At 50.2% G+C, this 16,451-nt stretch overlaps 1 protein-coding gene across 1 annotated transcript in view; it reads left to right on the top strand.

Moving 5' to 3' along the window:
• Nucleotides 1–15,105: 15,105 nt before the first annotated feature.
• The window catches only part of LOC121004472 (oocyte zinc finger protein XlCOF22-like), a 1,539,666-nt gene continuing 1,538,320 nt past the window's right edge, over nt 15,106–16,451 (top strand). The window contains exon 1 of the mRNA XM_040436708.1: nt 15,106–15,182. The gene's annotated coding sequence lies outside the window, so the exon portion shown is untranslated. The remainder of the gene's footprint in view (nt 15,183–16,451) is intronic.

Below are 16,451 nucleotides of genomic sequence, written 5' to 3'. Positions count from 1 at the left end.
TGGCAGCACAGAGAGAGAGGGACATATAGAGCCTTCTCTCTTCTCTGTGTAACTTTATATTGTCCCAGGGGGAGGATAACATGGACTTATGTGCATGTTATCAACTCCCTTTATCCATCAATCAGTGCATAGAGAAGAATATCTAATTTAACTCTGACAGATGGAAAAAAATAAATCATCAGAAATTACTTTTTCACTCTACTGCCACTTTACTGCCATAAACCATTGTTTTCAATTACCTTGGATTTTTTAAACAGTATAGAGGCTTTTCAGACAAGTGTAATATGGGCCTTTTTTGTCCATACTACAGATGCAACGCCAGAACCTCCCGCAGTTCATCAGAACCAGGTATGTCGTTCTCATTTTCTTATCAGGGTCATTTATTAACATGAAATAAGCCTATATTAGGTGTATTTCAGGCACAGACAGTGGCGCAACGGTGTAAAAAAGTGGGCGTGAAATGACGGGTAGGCGTAAAAAATGGTCTAAATGTAAGCCAGCTAGGAAGCGGCGCTGCATGAGCTGAAGTTATGGGGATGCCGGCGCCTCTTCATAAATTCGATGATCCACCGCCAGCGCTGGGGCTATTAAAATGGTCGTCTAAAACTCCGGTCTTAATAAATTAACACCCTCACAGTTTTTGACAGCAGGGCCGGCATCAGCACCCGGAATACCCGGGCAGGGAGCAGCAGTCCTTTCACTTTCGCAGCTTCAGACTGGAGTAAGGCCCCTTTCACACGGGGCGAGTTTTCCGTGCGGATGCGATGCGCGAGTTGAACGCATTGCACCCGCACTGAATCCTGACCCATTCATTTATATGGGGCTGTGCACATGAGCTGTGATTTTCACGCATCACTTGTGTGTTGCGTGAAAATCGCAGCAAGCTCTATATTCTGCGTTTTTCACGCAACGCAGGCCCCATAGAAGTGAATGGGGCCGCGTGAAAATCACAAGCATCCGAAGCAAGTGCGGATGCGGTGCGATTTTCACGCATGGTTGCTAGGTGATGATCGGGCTGGGGACCCGATCTGTATTATTTTCCCTTATAAAATGGTTATAAGGGAAAATAATAGCATTCTGAATACAGAATGCAAAGTAAAATAGTGATGGAGGGGTTAAAAATAAAATAAAGTTAACTCACCGAGTCCACTTGATCGCGTAGTTGCGGATCTCTGTCTTCTTCTGTAATGTTGAGCTGCCGGCTAAGGACATGTGGTGACGTCACATCACATGATCCAATCACATGGTCCCTCACCATGGTGATGAACCATGTGACTGGACCATCTGATGAGAACAGTGACGTCATCAAAGGTCCTATTCCTGTGCACAGCAAAGAAGAAGACAGAAGAGATGCCGGCTGCGCGATCAAGTGGATTAAGGGGAGTTAAATTCTTCTTATTATTTTTTTTAACCCCTCCAGCCCTATTTTACTAAACATGCTGTATTCAGAATGCTATTATTTTCCCTTATAACCATGTTGTAAGGGAAAATAATACAATCTACAGAACACCTAACCCAAACCCGTACTTCTGTGAAGAAGTTCGGGTTTGGGTACCAAACATGCCGATTTTTCTCACGCGCGTGCAAAACGCATTACAATGTTTTGCACTCGCGCAAAAAAATCGTGCATGTTCCCGCAACGCACCCGCACCTTTTCCCGCAACGCCCGTGTGAAAGAGGCCTAAGGGAGCATCCTCTGGTGGGCCCTCTGATAGTCACATGAGGCCGGCTGCTGCTGTCCTCCTTACAAGCTCCTGTGCTGCGGAGCTTCAGACACGCCCCCTCTTCACTCCAGCAGAGAAGACATGTTGCCTTACCAGCTTCAGACACGCCCCCCCTACACAGGGCGTGCTGCCTGAGGAGGACAGAGACCCCAGCAGCTGGAGCAGCAGTCTGAAGAGGTGCAGACAGTCTGTGGGACAGGAGTGGGGGGGGGGGGGTCAGGAAACTCTTCAAGCTGCTGCTGGATGTTGTAGACCAGCAGCTTCATGATATTTAGTCGTTTTACTGCCTCATTAAGCAATTTGCCTCTATGACACATGCCCCTGCCCCCCATATCCTGTCCTATCTCATCCTCATGGAGCCCCTGCTGTCTCCTTTCCTCCCTCATGTATCCAGAACTCCTGTTCCACCCTTCTATCTCCTATTGCTGCCCTGCACAGACCTCCTGCCCCTACTTGTATGAATCCCCCTCAGAGCCCCTTCCGCCTACTTACTGTGTCCACCCCTCCTGTCCATCCAGGGCCCCGGGCCCCTGTCTCACTCCTCTGCCTCTCATTATGGTGGTGTCTAAACCGCATTCACCATAAGGACCTTTTAACGTCTCAGGGTCATGTGACTGTGACCCCCACCCCGTACTGTGCCCCCTTATACCCTGCATTGTGCCCTCTTACCACACCCTGTGCAGTGCCCCTAGTCATTCCCTGTACTGTGCCCTCTTATACCCTTTTTTTTGGTCACTGTATGGTGGTGCTATACAATGACTGTATGGCGGTGTTATCCAGTGAATGTATGGCGGTGGTATCCAATAACTGAGTGGCCATAACTGTATCCCCTACCCTGCCAACGCCACCTTTTTTAGACCTGGCATAAGTGGAGAAAAGTTGCAGATTGCGGTGCTAAGGACCTTTGCGCCACAATCTGTGTCAGAAATAAGCCTAACATAGACGTATTTCTATATAATAAATGACCACCTAATTGTATTATTATTCCAGGGTAGGGCTAATATCTTTATAGTATATATATATATTATGTTATATAATATAGTGTATTATACTGTGCCCTGTATTTCCCAGTAGATAAATGATCCTTGGGAAACACAGTCCTAACCCCTGACCACCAGGACCAGGTAGCGCTCTGTCAGTACATGGCGGCCTCCCCTCTCCGCTCCGCTGTGTACTGATGCTTATTCTGGGTTCACATTACATTTTTGCCATCAGTTTCATGTATACCAAAAATGTATGCGTTAACAGCTGCCTCAGACTGGGCCAGTTCCATTGTAAAAAAAACATATATGTGTCACGGAACCATGAACCAGACGTACAACAAGAGATAAGTGAAAATAAGAAGGCTTTATTGAAAAGGAAGCGTGCGTGGAAGGCTCGGAGCAAGGCAGGAGCATGGACATCTGCGGAGGAAACCCAGGAACGCTCCTCTGGACCATAACCACGCCAATGGACCAAAAACTGCACCCGACCGCGGACCAGGCGTGAGTCCAGGATATTGCTCACCTCATACTCCTCATGATTGCCCACTCGGACGGGACGAGGCCGAGGAAGTGAAACGATTACACACCAGTGGCTTCAACAGGGAGACATGAAACACGTTAGAGATCCGCATGCCAGGAGGAAGCGCAAGGGCATAGGCTACCGGGTTTACCCTGCGAAGCACTCGGAAGGGACCAACAAAGCGAGGCACCAGCTTGGGAGTGGGCACTCGAAGGTTGAGGTTGCGGGTGGACAACGATACACGGTCTCCGACCTGGTAGGAAGGAGCAGGCGCTCGTCTGCGATCAGCCTGGAGTCTCTGGCGCTGCGCAGAGGCCTCAAGGGACTTCTGGATCTGTACCCAAGAAGCACGTAGGACGGAAAGGTGATCCTCCACAGCCGGAATATCCTGGGGAGAGAATACCTCCGGTAACACGGCAGGTTGGAACCCATAATTGGCCATGAAGGGAGACGTCCCAGAGGAAGAGTTCACCGCCGTGTTCCTGGCAAACTCAGCCCAAGGCAGGAGGTCAACCCAATTGTCTTGGTGATCGGAGACATAGCAACGAAGGAATTGCTCCAAGGCCTGATTGGATCGTTCTGCGGCCCCATTGGACTGAGGGTGGTAGGCCGAGGAGAAGGAGAGATGAATCCCCAACTGGGAGCAAAAGGCGCGCCAGAACCTGGACACAAACTGACTCCCCCGATCCGACACAATCTCCTTGGGCAAACCGTGCAACCGGAAGACCTCCCTGGCAAAAATCGTGGCCAACTCTTGTGCAGAGGGTAACTTCTTGAGAGGAACACAGTGGCACATTTTGGAAAACCGATCCACAATCATGAGAATGACCGTATGGCCTCGGGATGCAGGGAGGTCCACAATGAAATCCATCCCCAGGTGTGACCATGGGCGCTCCCCGGTGGCTATGGGTTGCAGAAGGCCCAACGGAAGGTGCCGAGGGGACTTACTCTGGGCACAAACGGAGCATGCCGCTACATATGCGGCGATGTCGGAACGTAGGGAAGGCCACCAGAACAGACGTGAAACAGCCCAGGACAGCTGATTCTTTCCAGGATGCCCCGCGGTCTTGGAGTTATGGTAGGTTCGCAACAACCGAGTGTGCAACTCCTCAGGCACAAAACATCTGCCGTTGGGTCTCCCAGAGGGAGCACCAGATTGAGCCGCCAAAATCTGCTTACCCAGGGGAGAGGTCAGGCTGGTGCGAATGGCGGCCAGGATCTGATTCGGAGGTATGACCGAAGTCGGAAACGACTCCTCCCTGGACAGCTCGGAGTACTGCCGTGAAAGGGCATCCGCCCTGATGTTCTTGGAACCGGGTAGGTAGGAGACCACGTAATTAAAACGTGACAAGAACAGAGCCCATCTGGCCTGACGTGGTGTCAATCTCTTGGCCTCAGAAAGGTAGGTCAGATTCTTATGGTCCGTCAGGATGAGAACCGGAACCACCGAACCCTCGAGCAAGTGCCTCCATTCTTTAAGGGCCTGCACGATGGCCAATAACTCCCTGTCACCAATCTGATAGTTGCACTCCGCGGAAGACAGTTTCCGGGAGTAAAACCCACAAGGAAGCACAGGACCCTCTGGTGTTCTACGCTGAGACAGAAGGGCGCCTACTCCCGTCTCAGACGCGTCCACCTCGAGGACAAAGGGCAACCCAGGGTTGGGATGCGACAGAATTGGAGCCGACACAAAAGCGGACTTTAGGGCCTCAAAAGCTCGGATGGCCTCGAGCGGCCAGACCTGGGAATTACTGCCCTTCCTGGTCAGATCCGTGAGAGGCTTGGCCAGCATGGAAAAGTCCCTGATGAACTTCCGATAATAATTGGCGAAGCCCAAAAAGCGCTGCAGGGAACGAAGACCACTGGGCTGGGGCCACTGTAAGACAGCCGAAACCTTCTCAGGATCCATGGAGAACCCCTCAGCGGAAATGATGTAACCTAAGAAGGTTACCTGGGATCGGTGAAATTCGCATTTCTCAAGCTTACCGAACAGCTTGTTCTCTCGTAACCGTTGCAACACTCGTCTGACATCCAGAATGTGGGCCTCCATGGATTCAGAATATACCAAGATGTCATCCAAATAGACCACCACACACTGCTGCAACAGGTCACGGAAAACATCGTTGATGAATTCCTGAAAGACTGCGGGCGCATTGCACAACCCAAAGGGCATAACCAAGGATTCATAATGACCGGTCCTGGTGTTAAACGCGGTCTTCCACTCATCGCCCGCCTTGATCCTTACCAGGTTATATGCCGCCCTCAGGTCGAGTTTGGTAAAGACCGTGGCCCCTTTAAGGCGATCGAACAGCTCGGAAATCAAGGGTATCGGGTAAGCGTTCTTGATCGTGATGCGATTGAGACCCCTGTAATCGATGCAAGGCCTCAACTCACCGCCCTTCTCGGGGACGAGGATTTGCGAATGTGTCCGCGTGAAAGCGCCTCCCTCACGTACTCCTCCATGGCCTCATTCTCCGCTACCGACAGTGGATAGACTTTGCCACGAGGAGGAACGGCACCAGGTTGTAACTCTATGGCACAATCGTATGGGCGGTGCGGAGGCAGGGCAACCGCGCGCACCTTATCGAATACATCCCGGTACTCCTCGTATTCAGGAGGCAACAGAGAGTCCGAGGAAGTACACAGCAACTTGACAGACCCATGGATGCAACTAGCCCCACACTGCGGTGACCACGAGAGGATCTCGGCCGATCTCCAATCGAAAGTCGGATTATGCTTCTGGAGCCAGGGGTACCCCAAGACCACCGAGTAGTGTGGAGACGAAATAACCTGGAGGCAGACCGACTCTCTGTGAACGGCACCAATGGCTATCCCCACTGGAAGGGTCTCATGAGTCACGTGTGACGACAGAAGGGGTCTGCCGTCTATCGCCTCAAGAGCCAGTGGGAACCTCGAGCCTGCAGAGGAATGGAATTGGCGGCAGCGAACACACTATCAATGAACAAACCACCAGCACCAGAGTCCACCAACGCCTGGGTCGTCACCGAGCCCCCGACCCAGGAGAGGACAACAGTGATCAGTGGTTTGTCAACACGGGAAACCGGGGACGAGGAGACTCCACCCAAGATCTGCCCCCGACAGGATCTCAGGTACGAGCGTTTCCTGGACGGTTCGGACATGCCAACCGAAAATGCCCACCGAGACCACAGTACATGCATCGACCCTCGCGTCTCCGGAGTACCCTCTCCCCCTCGGACAGGCGAGCAAACCCCAGCTGCATGGGTTCACCCCCAGACAAGTCATCCCCAGGAGGCGTGGGAGGAGAGGGAGGCACGGGTGGGACAGCAAACGTAGGCGCCAATCTGTTAGAAGACCTCCGCAGGCTCTCCTTAAAGGAAGGTCTCTCCCCGAGTCTGGTGTCAATCAAAATCAGGAAAGAAATAAGAGACTCGAGCTCCACTGGTAGGTCCTTAGCTGCAACCTCATCCTTCAAGGCATCCGAGAGACCATGAGAGAAAGCAGCGACCAGAGCCTCATTATTCCAGCCCACCTCTGCTGCCAGGGTACGAAACTCAATGGCGTATTCAGCTACGGATCGTGAACCCTGTCTGATGGACATAAGGAGCTTCGCGGCAGAGGCAGCACGAGCCGGCACATCGAATACCTTCCGAAGAGAAGCAACAAAACCGGAAAACTCGGCAACCACCGGATTGTTGTTCTCCCATAAAGGGCTGGCCCAGACCAAGGCCTTGTCCGAGAGCAGCGAGATCAAGAAGCCCACCTTTGATCTCTCAGTAGGAAAGGCATGTGGCAGCAACTCGAAATAAATGCCCACCTGGTTAAGGAAACCTCGGCACTGAGTTGGCTCTCCCCCAAAGCGCTGTGGAAGAGGGGCAGAACCGGTCATACCCCGAAACACCGCAGGCGCAACAACAGGTGTCGGGGTAGACTCTGGCGCAACAACCGGAGCGGCAGTAGGAGCGACAACCGACCCATCAGCAACGGGAGCGAAATGAGCCGTGCGTTCAAGCAGGGTTTGCAACGCCACAGCGAACCGACCCAACAGGTGATCCTGCTGATCAAGTCTGGCAACCAGCATGGGTAGCGAGGATGGCCCTGTACCGTCAGAACTCATGGCTTGGTCCTAATGTCACGGAACCATGAACCAGACGTACAACAAGAGATAAGTGAAAATAAGAAGGCTTTATTGAAAATAAAGCTGTAAAGCAAAAGTCCAAACGAATGGTGAAACCGAAGCAGAGTCTTTGAGAGGCCAGAGATCAGGAACCAGAAGGGTAGTCAGACGAAGCCAGGATCAGGAACCAGCAGGGTAGTCAGACGAAGCCAGGATCAGGAACCAGCAGGGTAGTCAGACGAAGCCAGGATCAGGAACCAGAAGCAGCAGCAGTCTTAGAAGCATGTGAACACAGGAGGACCAAGCAAGGAACTGAAGCCACAGACCTCCTATATATATGAGCTAGGCATCCAGCTCCTCCCAGTGGGAAGGAGGAGCCGCAGGGTGGAAGGCTACAAGAAACCCAGAAACCAAGATGGCCACCAGCACATGTCAAACGAAGGAGAACAGCAAGAAGGTAAGACCATGACAATATGTTAACGTAGGCATTTTTTACTGGACTCTGCAGGATACAAAAACGTGGAGTGCTGCACATTTGTATACATCAAACCGATAGGAAAAACGTGATGTAAATCCACTGGGGAAGGGGGGGGGGAAACTAAAATTTGCTGTGGGGCCCAGTCAGTTCTAGCTACATCACTGCACAGCTCCTTCTCTCCTCCAGGCCCGGCCCAGTGGTGAAATCATGACCGTCTCACTGCTGCAGCGGGCCTGAAGGAGCTGCGGTTAGTGAATGACAGGACCGCCGGCTCCCCTGCGCTCCAGCAATGGTGGGTATGCGAGGGGGCCACTAGGGGGTCATTACACTGTGAGGGCCCCTTACACAGTATAATGACCCCTAGTGCCCCCCATTTAGTATAATGATCCCCAATGACCCTCCATTCAGTATAATGACCCCCAGAGCTCCCACTCAATATAATCACCCCCATACAGTATAATGACCCCCAGTGCCCCCTCCATACAGTATAACCCCCAGTGTGGGTACCACTGTGGGGTCATTATTCTGATTGGAGGGCCACTGTGGGGTCATTATTCTGATTGGAGGGCCACTGTGGGGTCATTATTCTGTGTGAAGGGCCACTGTGGGGTCATTATTCTGTGTGAAGGGCCACTGTGGGGTCATTATTCTGTGTGAAGGGCCACTGTGGGGTCATTATACTGTGTGGAGGGCCACTGTGGGGTCATTATACTGTGTGAAGGGCCACTGTGGGGTCATTATACTGTGTGAAGGGCCACTGTGGGGTCATTATACTGTGTGAAGGGCCACTGTGGGGTCATTATACTGTGTGAAGGGCCACTGTGGGGTCATTATACTGTGTGAAGGGCCACTGTGGGGTCATTATACTGTGTGAAGGGCCACTGTGGGGTCATTATACTGTGTGAAGGGCCACTGTGGGGTCATTATACTGTGTGAAGGGCCACTGTGGGGTCATTATACTGTGTGAAGGGCCACTGTGGGGTCATTATACTGTGTGAAGGGCCACTGTGGGGTCATTATACTGTGTGAAGGGCCACTGTGGGGTCATTATACTGTGTGAAGGGCCACTTGGGGTCATTATACTGTGTGAAGGGCCACTTGGGGTCATTATACTGTGTGAAGGGCCACTTGGGGTCATTATACTGTGTGAAGGGCCACTTGGGGTCATTATACTGTGTGAAGGGCCACTTGGGGTCATTCTGGGAGCAGATCCACGGTTGATCTCATTTCCCAGAGATTCTGGTGGCCAGAGATGCATAAATGTATTGAGGGCTATGTGTCAGCTTGTGAGACTTGTGCATGGGCAAAGGCTGAAACATACTCTGCCTTCAGGATCTCTACTTCCCTTGTCTATCCCGTCCCGACTGTGGACTCATTTGTCCATGGACTTTATCACAGATTTGCCTAGCTCCTCGGGGAAAACTGATTCTGGTTGTTGATCGCTTCAGCAAGATGTTGCACTTTATAGTATTATCAGGTCTTCCTAATGGTAAAACTCTTGCGCGTGTGTTTGTTGATAACATCGTGAAACTACACGGTATCCCCTCTGATGTGGTGTCTGATAGGGGGACAGTTTGTTTCCAGATTCTGTACTCGCCTGGGGGTCCAATTGTCCTTCTCTTTGGCTGTTCATCCTCAGTCGAATGGAGTTGAATGGACTGAGCGCACTAACTAGAATCTGGAGACTTATTTGAGATGTTATGTCTCGGAGAATCAGGACAAGTGGTCTTCATTTTTGTCGTTGGATGAGTTTGCCACAAATAAACGTAGGCAGGAGTCCACTGATAAGTCGCCATTTTTCGGAGAATATGCGTTCCATCTGCAGTTTGGCACATTTTCTGGTACTGAGACCTCTGGTATACCGGAAGAGGAAAGATTTTCCTCTTCGTTGTCATCTATTTGGCAGAAAATTCAAAACAATTGAAAAAAAATGGGCAAAAAGTATAAACATATGGCTGACAAGAGACGTATAAGTGGTCCGGACCTGAGTGTGGGTGATTCTGTGTGGCTGTCCACAAGAAACAGTAAGTTGGAAGTTGGGACCAAGGTTTATTGGGCCATATAAAATCTCTGTCATTATTAAACTGGTTGCTTTTCATCTTGAACTCCCACAAGCTTTAAAAATTCATAATGTTTTTCACAAGTCATTACGGAAAAGATATGTCGACCCTGCTTAACCGTCCTCCTTACCTCCTGCTTCTGTCTTAGTGGACGGTAATCTTGAATTTCAGATTGCCAGGATAGTGGACTCACAAATTCTTTGTCGATCTCTTCAGTATCTCACGCACTGGAAAGGTTACAGTCCAGAGGAAAGAATGCGGGTCCCTGCGACCGACGTTATTGCCAGTCGCTTTGTGAAGGTATTTCATAGGGCGCATCCTGATAAAGTTGGTCCTGGGTGTCCAGAGGTCACCCGTAGAGGTGGAGGTACTGTCACGGTCCCTCCCATGAAAGACGTGAGAAGATCGGAGAGACTGGCGGCACGTGACGCTATCTGACAGTCTCTTTGTTTTCTCCTTGCAGTGTTGTTGTTTTGCTTAACCACACCTCTTGTCAGAAGCAGCTTGTAATAATTTCTGAGGCCCTATTTAGTTCTGACTCACACTGCTTACTATGCGGTTGATATCTCCTGTTTGGTGTTGGTTGAGCTGGTGTGTTGTTCCTTTGGATCTCCTGCTCCTTCATCCTTCTTTAAGATAAGTGCATTTTGTTGTTTGCTTGTGTGTTTTGTTTTCTAGGCCTCAGGGAGACGCTGGTTCCTTCATTCCCTGCCACCATTCCTAGTGCTTACCAGGGTCCTCAGGGCTTAGGTTCTGGCACATGAGTATTTCCACCTTCAGGATCTACTCATCCTGGGAGAAGTCAGGAATCCCTAGACCTCTTCCTGATAAGATAAGATAAGATGCCTTTATTTGTACAGTGAAAATAAAGGCATCTTATCTTAACAGGTAGAGGTCTAGGGATTCCTAGGAGGTCACCATCCCTCTTCCTTGGCTTTGAGGCCTAGAATCTGGTTTATTTCCTTCTGTGTGTATTTTGGTGTAACCCCCCCCATTACCAGTGACAACCGGGCTCTCCATGGGTAAGCTAGGCAGAGGCTCCCACCTAGAAGTGAGCCCAGTGACATCACTGGCACTGATGGGCGGGCTTTACCGCTGTCCTTGCTTGTAAAACAGCTAGGGCAGTACTAAAGCCTGCCCATTAGTGCCAGTGACGATATTGGGAACACTGCTAGGTGGAAGCCTCTGCCTAGCAGTGTAAAAGAAAATAGACAAACAGCCCTTGCCCTGAACGATACAGAGCAAGGCACGGGAGAGCATCTGGGCATGAAGTGCTCCAATGCTCATGTCAAGGGGGCTGCCTGGGTGAAAAAAGGGATGTCAGCGCTGAACCCGGACAACCCCTTTAAGGCTTTTGGGAGGTAGAGCCAATTTAATGTATGCATGCAAGATGCAGAACCCCATGGCGTTCCCTGCATTTCCCAGTAGAGTATTGGGAAGCACAGTTCAGCCCCAGGCGGGCCCCCGACACTCCCTTGTCACTTGGGAGCGGCAAGGATGGCGTAAAAACACCTGTGACACCGGTGACGGACCCAACCGATCAGATGATTAGTGAAGTAAGCTTCGGATGCTTTGTTCAAAACTTCGGAATAATACTGTACGGAGATTCATCACCGTACAGTATTAGACTGCATGGGCTCCGACGAGCTGAAGTTAGTTATTCAACTTAGTCACTCGAAACTTCGTGAATAACTAACTTCGGCTCCTCGGAGCCCATACATTCTAATACTGTACGGAGATGAAGCATCCGAAGCTCGCTTCGCTCAACACTACTGATGACCTATCTGGTGGAAAATACGGTTCTAGCCCGAAAAAACACTAAAGCGCGTTATTGCCGCATGAACCCACATATCAAAAGAAATGTACGGATAACACGACCGCCGCTTCATGGTAGATTCGCTTACCTGAGTGATCGCCGGTCACTTCCTGTTCAGGGGAGTCACATAACAGAACTTACTTTTCTTTGTCTCCTTCCTGCCTAACATGGAGAAAACTATATATATTTTTTTCCCGTCAACTTTGCCGTATGACGGCTTATTGCTGGCGGGACGAGTCGTACATTACAACAGCAGTTGAATCTACCGTATAATGAACCACAGGACGGCTAATAAATCATTATCTGCGGTGGAGGGAAAAATAAACCGCAACTTCCTCATTGTTTTGTAGGTTTCAGTTTTACGGTAATAATTGTGCAATAAAAGTGACGTTACCTTTATCCTGCCGGTCACTAGGAGCACGGAGAAACCGGACAGACGGTGACGGTGACTGTACACCTCCCTCCAACGGCACCGCTGTACTATACCAGTATGGGGGAGGGGGAGACTAGTGGGCTAAAGGACCTTTCATGATGTCATGACCACGTGATCATGTGTGGGAGGAGTTAGGCTCCAGGCTGTGCTACTGGAGGTAAAGGACCTGTGATGATGTCATGACCATGTGATTATGTGTGGGCGGAGTCAGAGATCATATGACCAGCTTAAGCAGGATTCTGCTCTGCAGGTTGTGATCATCAGTAGGATGGAATTACAGTGTGTATGTAGCAGAGCCAGGAGCGTAACTACCATAGTGGCAGACCATGCGACTGTGATGGGGCCCAGTTGGGATCATCTCCTCTTCTACTGAGGGTGAAAACTTGGTCAGGACTCTACCCTCTAAAGCAGGCATGCTCAACCTGCGGCCCTCCAGCTGTTGCAAAACTACAACTCCCAGCATGCCTGCTCTAATGGAGCAACTTTTAGCAAATGTCCTGTGTGGGGAGCCTGGTATTATCCTTGCTAGGGGACAATTACTTCTCTATGTACACCACTGAGCAGAGCTGTCTCTGTGTGACATGTATGTAGTGGAGCTGTCTGTGTGTGTGATCTGTATGTAGCAGAGCTGTCTCTGTGTGATGTGTATGTAGCAGAGCTGTCTCTGTGTGATCTGTATGTAGCGGAGCTATCTCTGTGTGATGTGTATGTAGTAGAGCTGTCTCTGTGTGATGTGTATGTAGCAGAGCTGTCTCTGTGTGATGTGTATGTAGCGGAGCTGTCTCTGTGTGATGTGTATGTAGCGGAGCTGTCTCTGTGTGATGTGTATGTAGCGGAGCTGTCTCTGTGTGATGTGTATGTAGCGGAGCTGTCTCTGTGTGATGTGTATGTAGCGGAGCTGTCTCTGTGTGATGTGTATGTAGCAGAGCTGTCTCTGTGTGATGTGTATGTAGCAGAGCTGTCTCTGTGTGACGTGTATGTAGCGGAGCTGTCTCTGTGTGACGTGTATGTAGCGGAGCTGTCTCTGTGTGACGTGTATGTAGCGGAGCTGTCTCTGTGTGACGTGTATGTAGCGGAGCTGTCTCTGTGTGATGTGTATGTAGCGGAGCTGTCTCTGTGTGATGTGTATGTAGCGGAGCTGTCTCTGTGTGATGTGTATGTAGCGGAGCTGTCTCTGTGTGATGTGTATGTAGCGGAGCTGTCTCTGTGTGATGTGTATGTAGCAGAGCTGTCTCTGTGTGATGTGTATGTAGCAGAGCTGTCTCTGTGTGATGTGTATGTAGCGGAGCTGTCTCTGTGTGACGTGTATGTAGTGGAGCTGTCTCTGTGTGATGTGTATGTAGCGGAGCTGTCTCTGTGTGACGTGTATGTAGCAGAGCTGTCTCTATGTGACGTGTATGTAGCAGAGCTGTCTCTATGTGACGTGTATGTAGCGGAGCTGTCTCTGTGTGATGTGTATGTAGAGGAGCTGTCTCTGTGTGATGTGTATGTAGCAGAGCTGTCTCTGTGTGACGTATGTAGTGGAGCTGTCTCTGTGTGAGGTGTATGTAGTGGAGCTGTCTCTGTGTGATGTGTATGTAGCGGAGCTGTCTCTGTGTGATGTGTATGTAGCAGAGCTGTCTCTGTGTGATGTGTATGTAGCAGAGCTGTCTCTGTGTGATGTGTATGTAGCGGAGCTGTCTCTGTGATGTGTATGTAGAGGAGCTGTCTCTGTGTGATGTGTATGTAGCAGAGCTGTCTCTGTGTGATGTGTATGTAGCAGAGCTGTCTCTGTGTGATGTGTATGTAGCGGAGCTGTCTCTGTGTGATGTGTATGTAGCGGAGCTGTCTCTGTGTGATGTGTATGTAGCGGAGCTGTCTCTGTGTGATGTGTATGTAGCAGAGCTGTCTCTGTGTGATGTGTATGTAGCAGAGCTGTCTCTGTGTGATGTGTATGTAGCAGAGCTGTCTGTGTGATGTGTATGTAGCAGAGCTGTCTCTGTGTGATGTGTATGTAGCAGAGCTGTCTCTGTGTGATGTGTATGTAGCGGAGCTGTCTCTGTGTGACGTGTATGTAGTGGAGCTGTCTCTGTGTGATGTGTATGTAGCGGAGCTGTCTCTGTGTGATGTGTATGTAGCAGAGCTGTCTGTGTGATGTGTATGTAGCAGAGCTGTCTGTGTGATGTGTATGTAGCAGAGCTGTCTCTGTGTGATGTGTATGTAGCAGAGCTGTCTCTGTGTGATGTGTATGTAGCTGAGCTGTCTCTGTGTGATGTGTATGTAGCGGAGCTGTCTCTGTGTGATGTGTATGTAGCGGAGCTGTCTGTGTGACCAGTGGCGTACATAGAGAAGTAAGGGCCCCATACCAAGGGTTAAACCAGGCCCCCCACACAGGACAGAAGGGTTTTCTGCCTAAACCCCTTTCAATGACACTTTGGTCATTTTTTCCACTGCCTCATTTGCTAAAAGTTGCTCCATTAGAGCAGGCATGCTGGGAGTTGTAGTTTTGCAACAGCTGGAGGGCCGCAGGTTGAGCATGCCTGCTTTAGAGGGTAGAGTCCTGACAAGGTTTTCACCTCCAGTAGAAGAGGAGATGATCCCAACTGGGCCCCATCACAGTCGCATGGTCTGCCACTATGGTAGTTACGCTCCCGGCTCTGCTACATACACCCTGTAATTCCATCCTGATGCGACACAAAATCTTCAGGCCATCAGCACTGATCACAACCTGCAGAGCAGAATCCTGCTTACGCTGGTCATATGATCTCTGACTCCGCCCACACATAATCACATGGTCATGACATCACCACAGGTCCTTTACCTCCAGCAGCACAGCTTGGAGCCTGACTCCTCCCACACATGATCACGTGGTCATGACATCATCACAGGTCCTTTACCTCCAGTAGCACAGCCTGGAGCCTAACTCCTCCCACACATGATCACGTGGTCATGACATCATGAAAGGTCCTTTAGCCCACTAGTCTCCCCCTCCCCCATACTGGTATAGTACAGCGGTACCGTTGGAGGGAGGTGTACAGTCACCGTCATCGTCTGTCCGGTTTCTCCGTGCTCCTAGTGACCGGCAGGATAAAGGTAACGTCACTTTTATTGCACAATTATTACCGTAAAACTGAAACCTACAAAACAATGAGGAAGTTGCGGTTTATTTTTCCCTCCACCGCAGATAATGATTTATTAGCCGTCCTGTGGTTCATTATACGGTAGATTCAACTGCTGTTGTAATGTACGACTCGTCCCGCAAGCAATAAGCTGTCATACGGCAAAGTTGATGGGGAAAAAAAAATATATAGTTTTACTCCATGTTAGGCAGGAAGGAGACAAAGAAAAGTAAGTTCCCGTCACAATCCGCCCCTTATATAAGGCGTCGCTGTTATTAGTGTAGCGGTCAGGACTGCTTTCCTCCTCTGTGCGCGCCTCCTGCCTGTTATGTGACTCCCCTGAACAGGAAGTGACCGGCGATCACTCAGGTAAGCGAATCTACCATGAAGCGGCGGTCGTGTTATCCCTACATTTTTTTTAGATATTTGGGTTCATGCGGCAATAACGCGCTGAGAAAGCGCTGGTTTCTCGGGCTAGAACCGTATTTTCCACCAGATAGGTCATCAGTAGTGTTGAGCGACGCGAGCTTCGGATGCTTCATCTCCGTACTGTATTAGAATGTATGGGCTCCGAGGAGCCAAAGTTAGTTATTCACGAAGTCGCGATTGACTAAGTTGAATAACTTCGATAGTTGATTTTTAAAATGGAAAACCTAGAAGCTGGGTTCGGTTTCAAGTTTTAAAAGTGAATTTCCGCTTTAAAAATCAACTACCAAAGTTATTCGACTTCGTGAATAACTAACTTCAGCTCATGGGAGCCCATACATTTTAATACTGTACGGCGACGAATCTCCGTACAGTATTATTCCGAAGTTTTGAACAAAGCGACAAGGCATCCGAAGCTTACTTCACTCATCGCTAATCGGTGGGGTCCGTCACCGGTGTCACAGGTGTTTTTATGCCATCCTTGCCGCTCCCAAGTGACAAGGGAGTGTCGGGGGCCCGCCTGGGGCTGAACTGTGCTTCCCAATACTCTACTGGGAAATGCAGGGAACGCCATGGGGTTCCGCATCTTGCATGCATACATTAACCACCTCCGGACCGCCTAACGCAGATTCGCGTTCCGGAGGTGGCAGCCCTGCGCACAATCACGCATATATGCGTCATCTCGCGAGACGCGAGATTTCCTGTGAACGCGCGCACACAGGCGCGCGCGTTCACAGGATCGGAAGGTAAGCGAGTGGATCTCCAGCCTGCCAGCGGCGATCGTTCGCTGGCAGGCTGGAGATGTGATTTTTTTTAA

Source organism: Bufo bufo, chromosome 6, assembly GCF_905171765.1.
Source record: "Bufo bufo chromosome 6, aBufBuf1.1, whole genome shotgun sequence".
NCBI lineage: Eukaryota > Metazoa > Chordata > Amphibia > Anura > Bufonidae > Bufo > Bufo bufo.
This window is presented reverse-complemented; position numbering and strand designations above follow the sequence as displayed.